Consider the following 23,001-nt stretch of genomic DNA (forward strand, 5'->3'; position numbering starts at 1 on the left):
TCACTCAATTTCTGTTGATGGTAGAAAAAGCATGCACTGAATAGTTTAGGTAATCATTGTACCATCTAAGGCACTATAAAATTGCTGTAAAATATCCCCAAATATATTTTGTAAAGTTTTGTCCATAAAAAACTGTAATGCAAGTGCTATTTTGCAATAAACATTAACACCTGTAGCGTTGTGGCAATAATATATATAAAAATTGACAGGTACAAGAATACATTAAAGATAATTGCAAAATAGCAATGGGCTGAGCACAAGATATTATATTACATAGTAAAGGAAACTAATAGAATTAATACTGACCACAAGGCATTATGCTTATCATAACATGTTGTAAAAGACATCTTTTAAAATAACTTTTAATAAGATATGGAGTATCCAAAATAAAGTTAGAATTTTGTCATACATGACTGAGTAACAAGGATCCTAAACAAGGATGAAAATTCTATTTTATTACAGTCAGCCCTCTAACAACATTATGCACAGCACAAATATATATATAAAAAAAAGAGTAAAAAGATGGTGCAACACCAGTGGAAAGATTATTCTGATCATTACATTGAAGACAAGAAAAAAATTCAAGCTGATCTCGCATACCACAGGAACACAACAGGGATGCATGCACACCTAAGAGAAAACACTGGAGCCATGACGACAGGGTTGGAAGAGGGCTCAGCATGAAACGTTAATCTCAGACAAGTGTGCCATTGTCTGCTTTTCAAATGGTTTGGCTTCATCGCATGATGTGTGCTTTGAAGTGAGACATTGTTTATTGAATGCATGGATGAGCTGCGCATTAACGTAACGCTATGTGGCGGCCCAAAGTTTTCCAAACATTTTAGCAGTCAGAGATAGCACCACCTAACCGGGAAGTACTTGGAATTTAGTTATAGAGGACCAGTACATACCTAAAAGCTCTTACTCTTAGTGATGGATCATGCGATGGGAGTCAGAGTTTGCTAATTCTGTATTTTTCAGCAATTAAAAATGTAAAGTGCATCCCCAGTCAATCCAATTATTTTAATAATGATGTTCCCAGTGTACTTCAGTTAAAGCTGCCTCTGCTATATGATTCTTAGTGATATTTTACAACTTACAATTTCCCCTAGTTACTCTCTATATTACAAGTTCACTAAAAGCACATCCATAAAATTATGGAAAAATATAACACAAATATCAACAATATATAAAGCACCTTCATATCATGCAGATGAATAACTTATTAGTTATCAAAACAGTTAGTTGTAACCCTAGTCTATTGAAGCATTATCTTTAAAGACAGAGAATTGTCTATTCCCAATGCGAGCACATGTTCCTGTTGCAGGAACATGATCTCTCAGTGCCGGCATCACCTAGTGACATGGAAGCAGAGAGAGTCTCAAAGACTATTGCCTGGTTTAGGAAAGGAATGGAATGATTGGTGATAACAAGGTTTGCTCCTCAAGTACTGCAGGAAGTAGTGACAGAGAGTGTCGTGGCCCATGTAGTTCTCTGGTGAACTACTGCACACTTGCCCTTCAACGCAGCTAGGAATCCTGACCCCCAGCACGTCCTGTAAATTGTAACTCCCACTCTCTCTTTTTTTCACACTCTCTTCTTTCACTTTTCCTGCTGTAGGACACATAGAAGATGATAAAGGTAAAACCTGCAAGAAGGTGTTGTGGAGGAACTCGCTTCTGACACACCAGGTTTGCCATAAATATGCCGGCTCGCCAACATTTCCTCATTTTTTCTCCAGTTAATATGCCAGAAACAAGGTCAAACTGCAGCAATATGTCCAAAGGTCTCACTTTAGGAAAACTGTCTAGCCCACTATGAGTTGGATTTTCATGTTAATGGTGCTTTGTGAATTGCCAGAATTAGGGGCTGAAAGTAAACATATGTAATGCTGCAGTCACTGTAATAGCTATAATGCTTGAGAAAATAAATCACATATAAAAAGAGGACATACAAGGAGGAACAAGGAGAAAATTATTAACTTTAGTGGGGTATGGAACACCATTCCAATTACCATAACGTTTTATAAGTGATAAAGACATTATCATAGTATTGATTCTAATTGGATGTAATCTGATTCATACTACACTAAGGATTCTATGCTAGAGGATAATCTCTTCAGACAGTTTTCATTTTAGACTAACATGATGTGTCCTCCCTGATGGTACACTCAGCAGCATGTATTCAATTGGGTTTTGTATTTCCCCAGTTTCCTCAGATCTTGCTTTAGGAATCTTAATTTAAAAATTGCATCATCCTGCCAATACCAGGATATGTCACATGAGTAATCAAAACAAACATGAGAAATAAAAATTCAAACGGTCATGAATAATTATTGCATTGTCATCCCATTTGTTCACCTACACAATATCTTTTTAACCCCCTTCTTGTGATATAAAAGGAACTCCCGTTCCATCAAAAATCATTCATAGTTGTATCTATCAATCACAGTGTCCCGACAATGCAAAGCATCTGCCAGCTGCCCTGTCCACCGGCCCAACCACCCCAAGCTGTCACAACAGAGGAGACAATAGGAGCTGCACGACAGGCACTGTGGTAGGTTCGGTGGTTAAGCAGTAGTGTCGGATATGTAACAATGAGGTAATTAGCCAATTTATATCAACATTATCATTGAATCATTGTGCAGTATCTGACCCTGACTAATCAATGCGACCATTACTGAAGCACATAATAATTACCAAAGCAATCGTGCCTCACAATAGTAATATTAATGCGATGCGGTACAGTATCCAAGTTTAACTGTGAGTGCACTGCTACGCTTATTTGGCAAGCCTGTGCATAAAATCTTAAACAGCCGTTCTCATGACCTGCTGCCCTCCTCTATGACATACAGACAGAAAATGTTCTTGGTCCCTTGGCTCTTGCATATGTTTATGTTGTACGGTTTGGAAAGCAAGGACTGCCATTACAAATGCAAGCTGTGCCTCACTGTCTTTAAAGAGCAATATCAGATGAATTGCAATTAATTGCCAAGTCCCTCTTTGGCAAGCTTTAAAAGGAGGGTGGTTCTTGGAATCATTGTTCTTCCTCTGTTAACCATGGTTACGTGCAAGGAAACATGCTGTCATCATTGCTTTGTACTGAAGGGGCTTCACAAGCAAGGATATTGCTGCTAGAAAGATTGTACCTAAATCAACCATTTATCGGATCATGAAGAACTTCAAGGAGAGAGGTTCAATTGTTGTGAAGAATGGTTGAGGGCACCCAAGAAAGTCCAGCAAGAGCCAGGAAGTCTCCTAAAGTTGATTCAGCTGCGGGATCAGGGCACCACCAGTGCAGAGCTTGCTCAGGAATGGCAGCAGGCAGGTGTGAGTGCATCTGCACGCACAGTGAGGCAAAGACTTTTGGAGGATAGCATGGTGTCAAGAAGAGCAGCAAGGAAGTGAGCTCACTCACAATTTTGCCCTAAGAACACAGCCATGAATAAAGAATGGTACCAACACATCCTCAGAGAGCAACTTCTCCCAACCTTCCAAGAACTGTTTGGCGACGAACAATGCCTTTTCCAGCATGATGGAGCACCTTGCCTTAAGGCAAAAGTGATAACTAAGTGGCTCGGGGAACAAAACATCAACATTTTGGGTCCATGGCCAGGACCTCCTAGACCTTAATCCCATTGAGAACTTGGGGTCAATCCTCAAGAGGCAGGTGTACAAAAAAACTAAACAAATTCTGACAAAATCCAAGCATTGATTGTGCAAGAATGGGATGCCATCAGTCAGGATGTGGCCCAGAAGTTAATTGACAGCATTCCAGGGCGGATTGCAGAGGTCTTGAAAAAGAAGGGTCAACATTGTAAATATTAACTCTTTGTATAAACTTAATGTAATTGTCAATAAAAGCCTTTGACCCTCATGACATGCTTGTAATTATACTTCAGTATACTGTAGTAACATCTGACAAAAAATTCTAAAGATACTGAAGCAGCTTTGTGAAAATGTGACCACAACTGTCCAGTATTAGGCTTTAGCCCTATACTGACAGATAACCAGATAGAAAGTGAAATGTGCTTTCTAATTCATAACTCTTCAACTGTCTCCTGGGGACCCCCCAGCCATTCCATCTATTTGATGTATCCCAGAGCTAGCACACCTGAATTAACAGACTAACTAATTAACAATTCCTTACCTGTTCAATCAGGAGAGTTATTTCAGGGCAAAAACGAAACTGTGAAATGGCTGGGGGGTCCCCAGGAGTCGGTTGAAGACCTATGTTCTCATTAGTTTAACAGATCAACATCTGAAACACCTCCCACAAGTTGGTTTGGCTTGATGGGAATTTCTTACGTGCCATACTGTCAAGCTGGTCCCACAACAGGTCAATAGGGTTGAGATCCAATGACTGTGATGGCCACTCCATTAAAGACAGAACCTTAACCATTAACCGTTAAAGACCGCCTGACTGCTTCTTCCCTAAATAATTATTGCATAGTTTGGAGCTGTGCAGTGTGTCATTGTCCTGTTGACACATGGTGTCTAGCACTCCTCCAGCATCGTTTCATTTGGTCTGCGTCTGAAGAATATTCTTCTTTGTGATCCGAACACCTCAAACTTAGATTTATCTGTCTGATTTTCTTTGCAACCCTGCTTAGAAGGCCTGCATCCCAGAGTTGCCACTTCACTGTTGACGTTGACACTGGTGTTTTGCGGGGTGCTATTTAATTAAGCCGTCATTTGAGGACCTGTGAGGCATCTCAAATTAGACACTAACGTATTTGTCATCTTGCTCAGTTGTGCATCAGAGAATCCCACTCCTCTTTCTATTCTGGTTAGAGACAGTTTGCACTCTTCTGTGAAGGGAGAACTACAGACAGTTTTTTCTCACATAGAATAGCCTTCTTCTCTCAGAACAAGAATGGACCTACGAGTTTCAAAAGAAACGTCTTTGTTTCTGGACATTTTAAGCCGATAATCAAACCCACAATTGCTGATGCTCATGATACACAACTAGTCTAAAGCAGGTCAGTTTTTATTGCTTCTTTAATCAGCACAACAAGTTAAAGCTGTGCTAACAAAATTGCAAAATAGTTTTCTAATGATTTTGCTTTTCTTTCAAAAACAAGGACTTTTTTAAGTGGCACATGGTCATGTATCTTCCACCAATCAAACAATCTTATTAACACGATGTCTGAATTTTTTAAAACAATTTTAAAGTGGCTTATTTTTTCTGAACTAAACTTTTTTTATAGCAAAAAGTTGAGTTCATCGTTTCTGAATTCTAAAGATAATTAACATAATGACATAAAAACAAGGAATCTGACTCACACTGCCAGGCTCAGTCTTAAAGGTGCACAGTGGTGAAATGACCATCCCACTGATATTGCCAATCTCCTCCAGAATCACACTGTTCTCAAAAAGGGATCTTACCTTGTCTAAACATGACCTCACCCTGTCTCAGTCCTATCAGCATGAATCACAAACCCAATTAAATTGAGGCTCAGTTGTGCAGCAGGTTATTGGGGGAAGGGGATAAACTGCTTTGCTTCAGTAGGCTAGAATCAGTTGTCTCTTGGGAGTTTACAGCTGAAAGGAGACATCAGATAGATGTTCATGTGATCAGAGTAGCTCAGTAATCGTCTATGTAAAAGATGTCAGCAATCCAGGGAGTTAATATAAACAATGATGACCATATAAAGTCCAGTTAAGTAATAGCTTAATGTACACAGAGAGCATGACTGTAATAGAATATACTGACCTAGTCTCATTCCCAGACACAATTGCCCAAATTTGCGATAAGTCTGGTGGCCTTCGTAGCCTATAGGAAACCTTCCAGAAATTAGTGGATTGGTAGCCATTGGCTCAATCAGGCTAACTAATACAAAACAAATTCCACTACATCCTCCCCCGTATATCTTATGCTGTATACGGTTGTGCTTAAAAGTTTGCATACCCTTGGAATTTTTTCCAGAGCTGTTTGTACCATTTGTAAAGAAAACATGAGTGAGCAGGCAAAACACGTCTTATTTCTTATGGGATTCACATTCATCTGTAGGTCATAACAGAATGGCACAATCCTAAAACAAAACATGGCAACAAAGAGAAAAATGTACTGACCCCTGTTCACAAGTCTGCATACCCTTAGTTCTTAATACTGTGTATTGCCCCCTTCAGCATCAATGACAGTGCGCAGTCTTTTGTAATTGTTGTCTATGAGGCCCCAAATTCTTGCAGATGGTATAGCTGCCCATTCGCCTTGGCAAAATGCCTCCAGGTCAAGTCTTTGGTCATCTTGTATGAAGTGCATGTTCCAGATGTACCCAGAGTGGCTCAATGATATTAAGTACAGGAGACTATGATGGCCACTCCAGAACCTTTTTCTTCTGTAACCACTGGAGGGTTAACTTGGCCTTGTGCTTAGGATCATTGTCGTGCTGGAAAGTCCAAGAGCGTCCCATGCACAGCTTTCATGCAGAAGACTGCAAATTGTCTGCCAGTAATTTCTGATTACATGCTGCATTCACCTGCATTCATCACCAGTGAGCCACCACCATGCTTCACAGTGGGGATGGTATTCTGTTCACTATTGGCCTTGTTGACCCCTCTCCAAACATACAGCTTATGGTTGTAACCATAAAGCTCTATTTGGTCTCAGGCTTCTTTTTGGCAACTCGACCATGTACAGTGGGGAGAACAAGTACTTGATACACTGCTGATTTTACATTTTTTTCTACTTACAAAGCATGTAGAGGTCTGTAATGTTTATCATAGGTACACTTGAACTGTAAGAGTTGGAATCTAAAAATAAAATCCAGAAAATCACATTGTATGATTTTTAAATAATTTTATTTCATGACATAAGCGTTTGATCACCTACCAACCAGCAAGAATTCCGGCTCTCACAGACCTGTCAGTTTTTCTTTAAGAAGCCCTCCTGTTCTCCACTCATTACCTGTATTAACTGCACCTGTTTGAACTCGTTACCTGTATAAAAGACACCTATCCACACATTCAATCAAACAGACTCCAACCAGTCCACAATGGCCAAGACCAGAGAGCTGTGTAAGGAATTCAGGGATAAAATTGTAGACCTGCACAAGGCTGGGATGGGCTACAGGACAATAGGCAAGCAGCTTGGTGAGAAGGCAACCACTGTTGCCGCAATTATTAGAAAATGGAAGAAGTTCAAGATGACGGTCAATCTCCCTCGGTCTGGGGCTCCATGCAAGATCTCACCTCGTGGGGCATCAATGATCTGGTCAATGACCTTTAGAGAGCTGGGAGCACAGTCTCAAAGAAAACCATTAGAAACACACTATGCCGTCATGGATTAAAATCCTGCAGCGCATGCAAGGTCCCCCTGCTCAAGCCAGCGCATGTCCAGTCCCATCTGAAGTTGGCCAATGACCATCTGGATGATCCAGAGGAGGAATGGGAGAAGGTCATGTGGTCTGATGAGACAAAAATATAGCTTTTTGGTCTAAACTCCACTTGCCGTGTTTGGAGGAAGAAGAAGGATGAGTACATCCCCAAGAACACCATCCCAACTGTGAAGCATGGAGGTGGAAACATCATTCTTTGGGGATGCTTTTCTGCAAAGGGGACAGGACTACTGCACCATTTTGAGGGGAGGATGGATGAGGCCATGTATCGCAAGATCTTGGCCAACAACCTCCTTCCCTCAGTAAGAGCATTGAAGATGGGTCGTGGCTGGGTCTTCCAACATGACAATGACCCGAAACACACAGCCAGGGCAATTAAGGACTGGCATAGCCAGTCTCCAGACCTGAACCCAATAGAAAATCTTTGGAGGGAGCTGAAAGTCTGTATTGCTCAGCGACAGCCCCGAAACCTGAAGGATCTGGAGAAGCTCTGTATGGAGGAGTGGGCCACAATCCCTGCTGCAGTGTGTGCAACCCTGATCAAGAACTACAGGAAATGTGTGATCTCTGTAATTGCAAACAAAGGTTTCTGTACCAAATATTAAGTTCTGCTTTTCTGATGTATCAAATTCTTTAGTCATGCAATAAAATGCAAATTAATTACTTAAAAATCATACAATGGATTTTTGTTTTAGATTCCATCACTCACAGTTGAAGAGTATCTATGATAAAAATGACAGACTTCTACATGCTTTGTAAGTGGGAAAACCTGCAAAATCGGCAGTGTATCAAATACTTGTTCTCCCCACTGTAGCTAATTTTTGTTAAAATATTGTCGTATTGTGGTCTTTGAAACAACCACACCATTTTCTTTCCAGAGCAGCCTGTATTTCTCCTGAGGTTACCTGTGGGTCTTTCTTTGTATCCCGACTAATTGTTCTGGCAGTTTTGGCTGAAATCTTTTTAGGTCTACCTGACTTTGGCTTGATATCAAGAGATCCCTGCCATTTTCAGTTCTTAGTAATATGTGATTGAACAGTACTGGCTGGGATTTGCAAGACTTTGGATATCGTTTGATATCCTTTTCCATCTTTATAAAGTTCCATTACCTTGTTGCGCAGGTCTTTTGACAGTTCTTTTCTGCTCCCCATGGCTCAGTTTGTAGATTGCTCAGTGCATTCGCGTGACAGCTAACAAACTCATTGACTATGTATACACAGACACTAATTGCAATTGAAAAAGCCACAGGTGTGGAAAATTCCTCTTTAATTGCCATTTTCACCTGTGTGTGTCACCTTCTGTGTCTGTAACAAGGCCAAAGATTCAAGGGTATGTAAACCTTTGATCAGGGCCATTTGGGTGATTCCTGTTAACATTATGATTTAAAAAGGAACCAAAGAATTTCATATAATATAATAATAAATTACTCACAATTATTTTTCCCTCAGTCTATAAGGCTTCTCAACCAGCAATATAGATCTATTGATCACATGAACACTTCATATGCTCTGGTCACTTTCTACATTAGCATATTTTAATGTATTAATTTATAGGCACTACAACACTTATATTCATAATATTTATGATTTATTTTCACACTGTCCATAGTCCCTTTTCTACATTCTCGGAAATTGCTGCTAGTCTCTATTTTTATGTATATTTATAATTTTTGATTTATATACAGCTCCAGATAAAATTGAGAGACCACTGTACCTTTTTCTTTCCTTTCTAAAAAAGTTGAAAAGGAAGGTTTTCAGTGAGGAAAAGAAGGGTTAAAATTAAGAGACCACTGCAAATTGAACGCTTCGGTTCCTCACTCAAAACATTCCTTTTCAACATTTTTGGAAAGGAAAGAAAAAGGTTCAGTGGACAGTTTCTTCCGGAGCTGTATTTCTTAATGCTTACTGCGTAGATGTTGAGTGCCATGTCATGAGGATTTAATTGTTCAGAATAACACTATTTTATTTGGTGCATTTGATAAATGAAAGATGTTGACTTGAACTTTATATATAAACTTTATATATATACATGAACATAGACATACTGTTGAAATTACTCACAAATAAACACACATGCAACAGTTCAATACACTTTGAGGCACTCTTCAACGTGACACCTTTTCCCCGTGTTTTGACTCAACTCATAATTGGTGGGGAAGAGAGATGGCTGAACAGTTAAACTATGATTGGCTGAGAGAACTGGTTACTATAGATACACAAATGAACCAAAGTCTAATGAGTGAACTAAAATGAATGACAAGGGGTTCTTTTTACAATGGTATTTAAACTGTAGAATAGTTCAATTTAAATGAAGGGAGATTCAAACAGAAATACATTCTCCATTCTCCACTTCTCCTTTTAGTCTTTAGAACGGAGAGCCACTTTTAAGCATGTGCCTCTTTATATGTTGTTTATGGAAGTACAACTAGCTTGTTCTGTATATTGCATATCCATTAACAAGCCCATACTCCTTTACGCCTTACTATAATTGCAAGGTTCCTAACAATATTACACTTTCTTAATGTTCTGCCTAGTTTATGAGAGTATTCTGATGACCAGATGTTCTCCAACGGGTGTCTATCTGGGTTATTGCTCTGTACTTTTGCCGAAAACCCAGCTGCAATTGATACAGGGCAAATAAATTTGGTGTGCTCCTCCTGCTCAGCGTCCAATGATTCTTCATTAATGTCTATTGAGGAAGACTGTAAGTAGGTTAGATGAGAACAGGACAATTTATCAGTAGCTCTTAGTTGCAATTTAACGACCCAGATCCACATTGCCACACTGTGGTTGAGCTCCGGCACTATGGTTTTTAACGGTTTACCCCAGACCAGACCCACAATAAATCTCACCTTAAATTAACATGTTCTGCTACTACTAGATTGCCTAATGAGCTGAGCTAGTAAAGCTCTGTGTTGCACTTGCCGATTGATCGGTGACATCGGCTTTTGGACCCTTCGGATGCAACTAAAAGAAGGGAGGGGTCAGTGAGTTGTTTCCTAAACAAAATGAAAGGGGTAGGTATTCCTCCAGAGAGGTGACTCCAAAGCTTTTATGATTGAGGATGGTAAGGCGATTGAACTGCATTAGGGAAATCTACAGTCCAAATTACATGAGATAATCTACAGTCCAAATTACATGAGATAATTCACCACTTGGAAGCGTGTGATAAATAAGGCTGCAGGTAAAAAGGCTACTGCATTGACTGTCATCAGACGACAGAGACCTTTAGTTCCCTTTCTGGTGCAAGTCAGTACATACACCCTCTTGACAGCAACCTGTGCCCTTCACATATACCCTCCTGACAGCAACCTGTGCCCTTCACATATACCCTCCTGTCAGCAACCTGTGCCCTTCAAATATACCCTCCTGACAGCAACCTGTGCCCTTCACATATACCCTCCTGACAGCAACCTGTGCCCTTAACATAAACCCTCCTGACAGCAACCTGTGCCCTTCACATATACCCTCCTGACAGCAACCTGTGCCCTTAACATATACCCTCCTGACAGCAACTTGTGCCCTTCAAATATACCCTCCTGACAGCAACCTGTGCCCTTCAAATATACCCTCCTGACAGCAACTTGTGCCCTTCAAATATACCCTCCTGACAGCAACCTGTGCCCTTCACATATACCCTCCTGACAGCAACCTGTGCCCTTAACATATACCCTCCTGACAGCAACCTGTGCCCTTCACATATACCCTCCTGACAGCAACTTGTGCCCTTCACATAAACCCTCCTGACAGCAACCTGACTGAAATACACGTGCCCTTCACCTAACCTAGGAGAAACGCTCCACCAGAGAAATATGGAAGGTTGATCAAGCATTTTTTTTCATGAATAATGAGGACATCTGCATAATAAATAGCTTCTAGGTATATAGGCGCGGTACATCCTCTAAGCTAATCTTTTTTTATCTTTTGAAGTTTTTTATTTCTTTATGACTAACTAACTTCTAAATGTGAAATATTGAAGCAAGGTTTCTCATTAAAAAACAAACGAGGGACACTTCAACATCCACTTTTTATTCATTTTCATTTCCATTCATTGACTTAGGTTACTTTCTAGTTCCCTGTGAGCCTGGAAATCCAGACTGTTGTGGGAATAGATTTCCCAGCAATGCGTCTTAGAACTGCCTCTAATCCACCACTCGTGCCCTTATTTCACCTAGAATGAAATCAGAATTAAATCCGGAAAGATGCTATTGCAAGTTTGTGTAATGAAGTAAAGGTTATTTTTCAGTGCAGGGGAAACGAAGTGTACAGTATTGAGCAATGCTCATGGCCAGAGAGGCCTGTTATTGATTCTGAAAGGGGGAACTTAGTTTAATGCCCTTGGAAAGTACAGCAGGTAATCTATGGAGTTATTAATCTGTGAAGGGGCCGAGAATGCCAAGGCAAATGGCCTCTCCCATGGGAATTCCACACACAGGCTCCACTATTTGCCCCACGTTCCACCCTCCTCCTCAACTCCCCCAGAGAAGGTTTTCGGCTTTAATAATCGACAACCCATTTATTCTCCTCTGACCTTGGATATTACAGTACTTGAACCCAAGTAGAAAAAAGAGAAAAAACAGAATGGAAACTAAATGTGGGTCCTGATGGATTCCTTTATGGTTACTTATTTTTTCATCATCATGGGGGCACGAAGCAGAATGACATGTCATACAAGGACAGTTATGCCTCCTGACATTCAGGAGCCTCTGTGAAGGAGAAACAGCCCATAAAGCAGTTGATAAAATAAAAAATAAACACATTGCTAGTGGCCCTTGATTCCTGTCACAAATAAATAAACAATAACAAACTACAGTTGTCACCTCATTTTAAAACATCCCTTTTTGATACTGTGAAAAATCACACTAAAACCTGAGCTCAGATGGCATGCAGGGGGACTGTGGAACTGCTGGTCGATCCTTGCCCCAGAAATATTACACATTTATTTTAACAGGTGGCAGATGAGGACTAGGCCTGATGGACAGAGATCCCCTGGCTGGCAGAATTCATCGGGATCGCTGGTTTGTACACATTCAAGCACTTGACTAACTATGAGGAATGGTAATGAGAACCTGGTGCATTGCAAAAAAAACCTAACAGTTAAAGCAATTCAGAGCAGAGAGTAGAGTGAGAGACTGAGAAAGAAGAATGATTAATAGACTTAGAGGGATCTGCAGCATATTGTGGTCTGTGTTTTCTTCTCGTATCTCTCTCTCATCCCAAGAGTCCTCTCAACCACAGCATAGCTCAATTATGACAGCCCGCACCTCTTCTGTCGCACGTTAGGTAGAAATTAGAAGGGTGTAATGGCCCAGAAGCATTGTCCTAATAGGGTGCAATTTTTTTTGTCTCTGGATTAGAACCACTGGTTCTAATTTCCACCTAACGTGCATCCATATGGATGGATAAGGCAAGCCTGCCAGCTACAATGACGCATGTGTTTGATGGCGGACGGGACGGATGATGCATGCTAGTCGCATACGTTACGGGCGTCTCATTGACCTTGTTTTTTCTCATTGACTTCCACATGGCCTTCCTCCCTGCTGGGTAAGGGCTGCGGGGGTCTACACCACTGATTGTGATTGGAACACTTCTTTTCTGGAGGAGATAGGTGGTGATGTTGTTCAATTGTTTTCACAGTTGTATTGCAACGCAGTCATTCCGAGGACGTCTCAAAGGAAATGACACTATTTTGTACAGCAAGATTGTGATATGATATACTTCTGTCTCGGAAAACATGAAGATACTGAGTGGTGAATAAAAAATGTGAAGGAGACACGCAGGTGTCAAAATAGATACATGAACAGCGAGCTAGGGATGCCACTGCATTACATGAATTACATCTGTGGCATCAAATCCATTTCTGAGAAACCGGAGGTGACAATTGAGCACAGGCTCACCATTTCGGAGGCCGGGGGCAAGTATCCATTCCTTCCCAATTCAACCTGACGCCGAAACTAACATATAAAGCACCATATTACGCAGGTATGTAACGTTAAGGGGAAATATTCATTGGTTATTGTTTCATGGAATTCATACACCTCAAATTAACACAAAAAAGCAAGTATACATTCATTGAAAACACCTGTGAAAAGGCGAACACATATCACTTGCGCATCACCACGTCGATACATAAATGTCAACTCCGAGTGTGGCATTCTCACCTATTGTTTGCTCCCAAACAAATCAATGTGGCCCCATTGCTAATAACTACATAATGCAAATGAGACCAGGGCTCCATTGTCATGGAGAGGGCCCTGTCATTTTCAACAGTTAAATGCAAATCAAATGTTATCGCCTGGCACACTGGCAGTGAGGGAGGCCTGATGCCTTTTTGTATTCCCATTTCACCAGCAGGAGGTACACAGCCTTTGAAGGGGGAGGGGGGAAGAAACAGCCCCTTGACACAGTACAGCACTCTTGACTGAAAGGTACTTGTCAATCCCATCAGAGGACGACACAATACCTGCTCTCTGTCGGAAATAATGTGTTTCATTACACTGTTTAATATACCATTTATCACACACACACAAAAACATGGGTTTTTCTTTACTTGTGGGGACCACAAAATCCCTATTTTCCCTATCCCATAAACCTACCCTTAATTATAACCCTTAGCCCTAGTCTCACCTCAATAACCTCAGTAACGTTTATGCCTACATTTAACATAAACTTAACGCATAACCATAAACCTAACCCCATTATGATTAAATCTAAAACAATCCCCAATTCTTACATTAATGCACCATGACGCTGCCACCACCATTTTGGACCGGTATGATGAGGTTCTTAATGTGGAATGTAGAATTCCGTTTACTACATACATTCGACTTCCAGTAAAAGAGCCCATGATGTCCAAACATGTTTTATTAGTCAGTGCCTAGAACATTGTTCGATAGCTGTTGAGGATTATCCAGGTGCTATTTGGCAAACTCAAAATGAACATTAATGTTGCTCTAAGTAACTAGTTGTTTCCACCTTGCTACTCTGCCATTAATCCCATTTTATGGTGGAGTCCTGTGCCTGGGCCTTAGCTGAGGGGAGAGAGGACAACTTTGAGCCTTGTTTGTGGAAAGATTGTGGTAATGTGGCCACTCCTGAGAAGATTCACTACTGCCCCAAACTGACTCCATTTGGACAATATGGCTCTGACTATGGTTTGGTGGATGCAATCTGATTACAAAGGTATTCAAACACCTGACTACTTGCCACGGCACTGTATACGTACATATATGAAATGACCGTTGTGCTCTTAGGTTTGCGTACCCTGGAAGAAATGTGGAAATGTTGACGTTGATTTTGAAAATATGACTGATCATATGAAGGATTATTTAAGGATCATATGATCATATGAAGCCATTTATAATCACATAGTTGTTTGGCTCCTTTGTAAATTACAATGATAACAGAAATCACCCAAATGGCCCTGATCAAAGGTTTACATAACCTTGAATGTTTAGCCTTGTTTCAGACACACAAAATGCCACACACAGGTGAAAATGGCAATTAAAGGTGAATTTCCCACACCTGTGGCTTTTTAAATTGCAATTAGTGTCTGTGTATAAATAGTTAATGGGTTTGTTAGCTATCATGTGGATGCACTGAGCAGGCTAGATACTGAGCCATGGGGAGCAGAAAAGAACTGTCAAAAGACCTGTGTAAAAAGGTAATGATAAAGATATAAAAAGATTTTCAAAGCCTCGCAAATGCCAGTTAATACTGTTAAATCACTTATTACGTAGGGAAACATTCAGGGATTTCTTGATACCAAATTTCAGCCAAAACTGCCAGAAGAATTGTTTGTGTAACCTGAAGAGAATTACAGGCTGCTCTGAAAAAAGATGGTGTGGTTGTTTCAAGGAGCACAACGTTGCACATGGGATGCTCTAGGACTTTCCAGCATGACAATGGCCCTAAGCACAATGCCAAGTTGACCCTCCAGTGCTTACAGAAGAAAAAGGTTCTGGAGTGGTCTCCTGACCTTAAAATCATCAAGCCACTCTGGGGACTTCTGAAACATGCGCTTCATGCAAGACAACCAAAGACTTTGCATGACCTGGAGGCATTTTGCCAAGACGAATGGGCAGCTATACCACCTGCAAGAATTTGGGGGCCTCATACACAACAATTACAAAACACTGTACGATGTCATTGATTCAAAAGGGGGCAATTCACAATATTAGGAACTATGGGTATGCAGACTTTTGAACTGGGGTCAGTCATTTTTTTTCTTTGTTGCCATGTTTTGTTTTATGAGCGTGCCATTCTGTTATGACCTATAGTTGAATGTGAATCCCATAAGAAATTAAATGTTTTTGTCTGCTTACTCATGTTTTCTTTACAAATGGTACATACAGCTCTGGAAACAATTAAAAGACCACTGCAAATTGAACGCTTCTGTTCTTCACTCAACACGTGCCCTTTCAACTTTTTTGGAAAGGAAAGGAAAAGGTGCAGTGGTCTCTTAATTTTTTCCGGAGCTGTATATTTCCAATTCCCCAAGGGTATGCAAACTTTTGAGCACAACTGTATATTACATATACAGTATTTTGACATATAGCTTTAAGAAAATATTTTCATCCTGTGGGGTTGAGGATGTAAAGGTAATAATGAAATTAGAAATAATGTAAGAAATCTAATCTGATAGTTAAATATGCAAATGTCAAGGTCACCCAAATAATAAATACATTAAATACAAATATTTCTGTCAAAAAATACATAACTTAGATTATGACACCAGGTAAAATTCAGCAACCAGCAACCTTTTTCCTTCCCTTTTTAACACAACTACATTTCTTTTGCCGTTAAGGTTTTTTGAAGATTAAACTATAATGCTGATGTCAATTTGGCATTTGATGAAGGGTGAAATTGCCAATTGAAACCCGATTTGTTATTTCATCAACAAGGCATGTGTGTCATCAGAGCACTATTTAATTACCCCGGGTGTATTCTCCTTGATGGTGTGTGTACACAACAAAACAGATTAATTTTGCTGACAGCTTTTGCACCTTCCCCCCCACCACCTCCACCTGCTTATACTGGCAGGACTGACACCCCCCCTCCGAGGCCTAGGTCTTGTTGAAGCCCCACTGTTCAGCACCCTGACTGGGCACAACGCAAAGTTGTGGGCACCCTACCAGGAAACCAGTCCAGGGGATGTCTCGGTAGCCGAGAGCCTCCGGGACTAGTCACACTTTTAAAAGACGGAAATTAAGTGGAAAAAGGTCTGCTCGCTCACTGATGTAATTATCTGTCCTGGATCTAACATCTGTTCACTTGCTGCCAGTGCCAAGTCCACTTCACCATGTGCCAGTGTCTTGTGGCTAGCGCCTGGTATCTACCTGTGTCTATTTCTGACACTGGGTGTATCTTGGCACCCACCGAGGCTACATTTCACTCTGACATCCTCCACCCATTCAACATCTGCGTGTCTATACGAACTTGGCGCCAGTCATCACAAATCCCCCCGAAACCTCACAACACCACCTTCTAACTGAACCTTGTAGTCATTTTGAGTGAAAGATAAATCAATAACATCTATATTCGATTGAATTGAATAGACATTAGATGTATTACATTTGCATTAAAGTCATTTAACAGACATGTTGATCTAGATCAACTTACAGCAGGAAATGTAACGCAGCATTTGTATGGGTTGGAAATAACCCACATTTATACAGTGTTCTACTTTTCACACACACAAGGTTTATTTTGTGTTCTATGAGCATTGACTCAACACCCTGTTTTGAATAACATTCTGTAATTTGTTTTAACATTCATTAACACATAGATATATATTTAGCCCTATTTACCTTTAATATTCTGTGCCTACTCTGTTTTGTTACGAGTTTATCAGAGCATTGACAAGTCCTTGAATGATCTCTTTTATTGGAGCGTTGAGCCCTTGGAAATCCCATTAGCAAGGTTCCTTTATGGACATCATACATGTCAACAGTAATGTCAGTGTGGGCGTTATACCTAGCATCTTGTTCCCACCCCTACAGCTCAGCTAGAACATAACTCAGGTGTGCCAAACTGTTAGCCTTGCTTTGAATTCAGTCTGGATTCATTTCTACTATTAATCCAAAGTAGCATTGCTCTCTGTGTCATTACCATTTATTAAAAGTACTATATTTTCGGTTTTCAGCTGAATTAGGAAATATTAATAGCATTTTAATAGTCGTAACATACCAAAAATGGTAAATAAATATGGTTTGCTCAGGCTGTTTCTTTACTTCTTTAATTCATAGTTTACCTTTCAAGAAAATTGTAAATGTTTTCTGTTTGTGTAAGTTGGCATTTTCTCTTTGCTGTAAGCATGCTTTCTGTGTGAGTTCACAGTTTATTTCCAGAAAAATAGTCTCTGAAATGTCTTGCTCTGGCCCACTCCCACCATTTTTGTACAACCCCATTTACAAAAAAATTTGCTGAGACAAATGTAAAAAAGGAAATACAGAATACAATGGTATGCAAAACATTTAAACCTTATATGCACTAGAAAATAGTCATATCAAAACATATCAAATGTTGAAATGTTATTTTTTCCTGAGAAATACATTCCCACTTTGAATTTCATGCCCGCTACATGTTTCAAAAAAACTGGGACAGGTGCAACAAAAGACTGGAAAATTGTGTAATGCTAAAAAAAACTGGTTTAAAAAAATATATAATTCCCCCCTCAAAAAAGTCAGTTTGTTTTTCAGTTGAATGGTTCATGTTATAGGTCACATTAAAGGTGGAAAAAGTTCTGACATGATTTATCTTTGTCTCATTCTTTTACGTCACAAGAACCTGGCATTTAGACTTTTTATATCCAATGTACATATAAATACCTATGTACAAACATAGATACATATAAATACCTATGTACATAGATACTGTGCAAAAAATTTGAATAAAAAATATATAATAATAATAATATATCTCGATCAGACATAACATTATGACCACCTGACTAATATTGTGTAGGTCCCCCTTTTGCCGCAAAAACACCTGACCTATCGAGGCATGGACTCCACTAGACCTCTGAAGGTGTGCTGTGGTATCTGGCACCAAGATCCTTTAAGTCCTGTAAGTTTTGAGGTGGGGCCTCCATGGATCAGACTTGTTTGTCCAGCACATCCCACCGATGCTTGATTGGATTGAGATCTGGGGAATTTGGAGGCCAAATCAACACCTTGAACTCGATGTTGTGTTCCTCAAACCATTCCTGAACCATTTTTGCTTTGTGGTAGGAAGCATTATCCAATAAAAAGGCCAGCTATAATTTACAGGCCCCCCATACACAATGTTCCTCAATGAGTTTCCAGAATTCTTGTCTAACCTTGTAGTCATAACAGATAGTATTCAAATTTTTGGCGATTTCAGTATTCATATGGAAGTCCAATGACCCTCTTCAAAAAGCCTTTGAAGCCATAATTGTCTCAGGTCCAACGCACTGCCACAATCATACCTTGGATTTAGTCCTGTCACGAAAATAGATATTGTAGATCTAATATTTTCCCCCCAAAATCATGGAATATCTGATCACTGTCTTATTACATTTACTGTTAAAACAAGAAATCCACTTGCTCCGAATACAATGAGTTTCAAAGGAAGTACTATAAATTCTCAAACTACAAATAGATTTCTTGATATTCTTCCAAGCTCCCTGATCAAAATAAATTTGCAAATGATCAAGAAACTTGCTCCTTGGTACACAGACAATACGAGAGCACTCAAGAAAGCCTCCAGAAAAATGGGAGCGAAAGTGACCCTCTACCAAGTTGGAAGTATTCAGACTAGCCTGGATAGACAGTACACTCCAATACCAAAAAGCACTCACATCTGCTCGATCAGCTTATTCTCCAACCTGATTGAAGTGAAAAGAAACAATCAAAATGTATCTTTGATACAGTCGCAAATACAATACCTAACAAGTGAAGTGGGTCTTCACTTTAGCTGTAATGAATACATGAACTTATTTGATGAAAAGATCATCACCGTTAGAAAACAAGTAACTGACTCCTCCTTAAATAGTTATAGTCCCCAAAATGTCCTGAACCTGACCAGGGGGTCAATGGGGACACTTACATTTTTTGATCCTGTTTCGCTTGACACATTCACTAAATCTGTAATGAGTTCTAAACCCAAAAATTGTCAGTTAGACCCGTTCCAACAAAATTACTTAAGGAGCAATTTCCGGTGCAAGGTCAGCCAATGTTGAACATAATAAATTGCTCCCTTTCCTCAGGATGTGTACCAAACTCACTAAAAATAGCATTTATGAAATGCTCCAGTCCGGTTTCAGATCCCATCATTGTACTGAGACTGCACACGTGAAGGTAACAAATTAGCTTCTAATGGCCCTTCTACGAAGGTTCCACATCTGTCCTGTTGCTTCTTGATCTTAGTGCTGCTTTTGACACTATTGATCACTCCCTTCTCTTAAAGAGACTGGAAACCCATATTGGGCAATGTGGACATGTTCTAGCCTTGTATGTGTGGATGGCATATCCTCTGACAAACGTATGTTTTGGTGTTCATCAAAGGCTCGGTTCTGGGCCAATTATTGTTCTCTCTATATATGCTGCCTCTGGGTGATTACAATTTCACTGTTATGCTGATGACACACAGTTATATATTTCAATGAAGCATGGAGAAGCCCCAAAATGTGTTACTTTGGAAGTATGCATTTCAGATATTAGGAAGTGGATGACAGAGAACTTCTGCTTTTAAACTCAATAAAAACAGAAATGCAATCAGTTTAGAACCCAAGAAACAAAGAGCGTTGTTAGCAGATCTCACTCTGAACCTCGACGGCTGCATGGTCGTATCCCAAAAAACTGTAAGAAACCTCAGCGTTACACTTGACCCTGACCTCTCCTTTGATGAACATATTAAATATATCTCAAGAGTTGCTTATTTTCATCTTCAAAACATTGCAAAAATCTGAAACTTTCTATCAAAAACGGATGCAAAAAAACTAATCCATGCTTTTGTTAATTACTGCAATGCTAATCTTTCCGGTTACCCTGATAAATCAATAAATAATCTTCAAATAGTGCTGGACAAGGCTGCTAGAATCCTAACTAGAACAAAAAAATTTGAACACATTTTTCCAGTACTTTCCTCTTTACACTAGCTGCCTGTTAGGGTTAGGGCTGATTTTAAGGTTTTATTGTTAACCTATAAATCAATACATGGACTTTCTCCTACTTACCTCGCTGAAATGATCCAGCCATGATGCAGGGTTTTTAATTGTACCTAGAATTTCTAAACAAAAAGCCGGAGGCAGGGCCTTTTCTCATAGAGCTTGATTTCTAGGTTTCTTCCTAAATTTCGGCCATAGGGAGTTTTTCTTAACCAATGAAATTCAACACTACTGTTGTTTGCTCCTTAGGGTTTAAGTCCGGGTGTTTTTGTAAATGCACTTTGTGACAACTGCTGATGTTTAAATGGCTTTGTAAATACATTGGATTGATTGATTGATTACAACAGCATGGCTCCGTAGGAAAAGACTCAGAGTGCTAAACTGGCCTGCCTCAGTCTAGACTTGTCAACCATTGATAACATTTGGAGCATACTGAAATGTTAAAATATGACAACGGAGACCCTGAAATGTTGAGCAGCCAAAATCCTATATCAAGCAAGAATGGGAATACATTTCACTTTCAAAACTACAGCAGTTGGTTTCCTCAGTTCCCAAACGCTTACACAGTATTGTTAAAAGAAAAGGTGATGCAACACAGTGCTAAATAGAACACTGTCTCAACTATTTTGAAACAGTATTTTTCCAAAAAGAATAACATTTCTCAGTTTCAACATTTGATATGTTTTCTTTGTACTATGTTCAATCAAATATAGGGATAAATAATTAGCACATCATTGCATTCTGTTCTATTTGCATTGTACGCAGCATCACACCTTTTTGGAAACGGGGTTGTACATTAAATACATATTTTTAAATGAGTAGGTCCTCTACATTTTACACTGTCTGATTACACCTCAACTTGTCCATGCAAATGTCACCTAATGCAACCCGTCATAGCCCTATAATCCAACATGCAATGCCGCTGAGGTGTTCTCGTGAATCCCATGACCCTTAAGTGGATAATTCGTGAATGTTAACTCTATTGGGAGCAAATTAGTATAGAACTATGTAAAAGTGAATCTGCATATTCTCCTCCCCCTAGTTAGCTTGTCATTAATTATCATTACTCTTCAGTCCACATAGTGTAGTACAGGCTGTAGAGAACCGTGTCCTTCCTATTAATCGAAGCATCTGCATCTGTTTAGGTATAGTTTAATAACTGGGCAAAGTGAAATCAAAGCTTAGTGATTATGGCCAAGGATATTTTCACCAGGTCAATCCAGGGCAGTTCGCTCACAAGGGAACCTACCGGTGGTGTTGCGGATAAACATAATTAGGCTGGTTTACTGAACGGATAGTTTTCTGCTGTCCAATGCTCAATACTTTCCCCTCGTCATCCTCACCACATTACAGACGGAATTGACTGAGGGAGAATTCAGCCATTTCTAATTGGGATGCGTGACATGTTGGGAAGGCTCACTCGGTATAACATTTGCTCAGCCTTTGGCTCGTCAAATGATTATAATTGATTAGATTAATAATGATGGGTGTTAATAGGGAGCAGGTTGTGTGAAGCAGGTCGGTGAATGCAGGCCCTGTGATTTGATACAGTGAGGTAATATGAATGAATTATGAGCTACTGAGAGGTTGGGGATGTGTACTTGAAGAAGTAGGATAGCAGGACATGAATGTATTCTTTTGGAGGGAAGCCAAGTTCACCTTTGCATGGAGTTAAGAGTTAAAGATCGAACATTTCCTGTAGAAATCCTTACTAAACCTATTTTCTTCCCCCAGCAAAAACCAGAATAGAGTACAGTGACAGGTTGGCTATTCATTCTGGTTTTAGTTCCCATTTCTTTGCTGGTTACTTTCGGGTAGTGTGATAATAGTAACTGGCAATATTCTAATACCAATTTGTTGTTGATAACAGCACATACTGTGTTCTTCACATCCTACCTAAAACATAATCAGAATGAGAATTAGTCTTTCCTCTCCAGGTCTCTTAATAAGTTAGTTTGTATTAATATTACATTGCAGACTCCAAAAACCTTTTCATTTTAAAGTGATATTCTAATTAATTGGTCACCTCAAAGAAATTCACACAATTTCTAAATGTTTTACAAAGGTTTGGAAGCTATTTATGCATAAAAATGAATTAATACATTTACTCTGGACAATTCATCAGTGAGATCCACAGTTTCCCCCCCTTTTATGCTTACAAAGGGTTTGTGTGTTTTACTTCAGGCATTAGGCCTACGGCTTTCCCTACGTTCCTTTTGCTGATGTTGTCATGTTCACTTTTGCTCCTAAGGGATCTTAACACAGTTCAGATTCCACCCCCCCCCCCGGTCTTGTGGTCATCCCTAGCCCAGGCTGGACCTCAGGTGGGTGGATAAACACCCAGTCTTACTCCGCCGTCTGTTCAACATTCAAGCCTCTCTCCGCTCTCCATGAATACCCTGGTTCCACAATGATATTGTTACGAGATGAGGGTATTAGACTGAGAGGAGAGTGAAAAAGGCATTTGGCTGGCATTTTCGAAGGACGCCTAAATCCGGCCCCCGCCGTCTAAGCCAGACTGTTTCTCTTCTGTC

The sequence above is a fragment of the Esox lucius genome, chromosome 4, assembly GCF_011004845.1.
Source record: "Esox lucius isolate fEsoLuc1 chromosome 4, fEsoLuc1.pri, whole genome shotgun sequence".
Classification (NCBI taxonomy): Eukaryota; Metazoa; Chordata; class Actinopteri; order Esociformes; family Esocidae; genus Esox; species Esox lucius.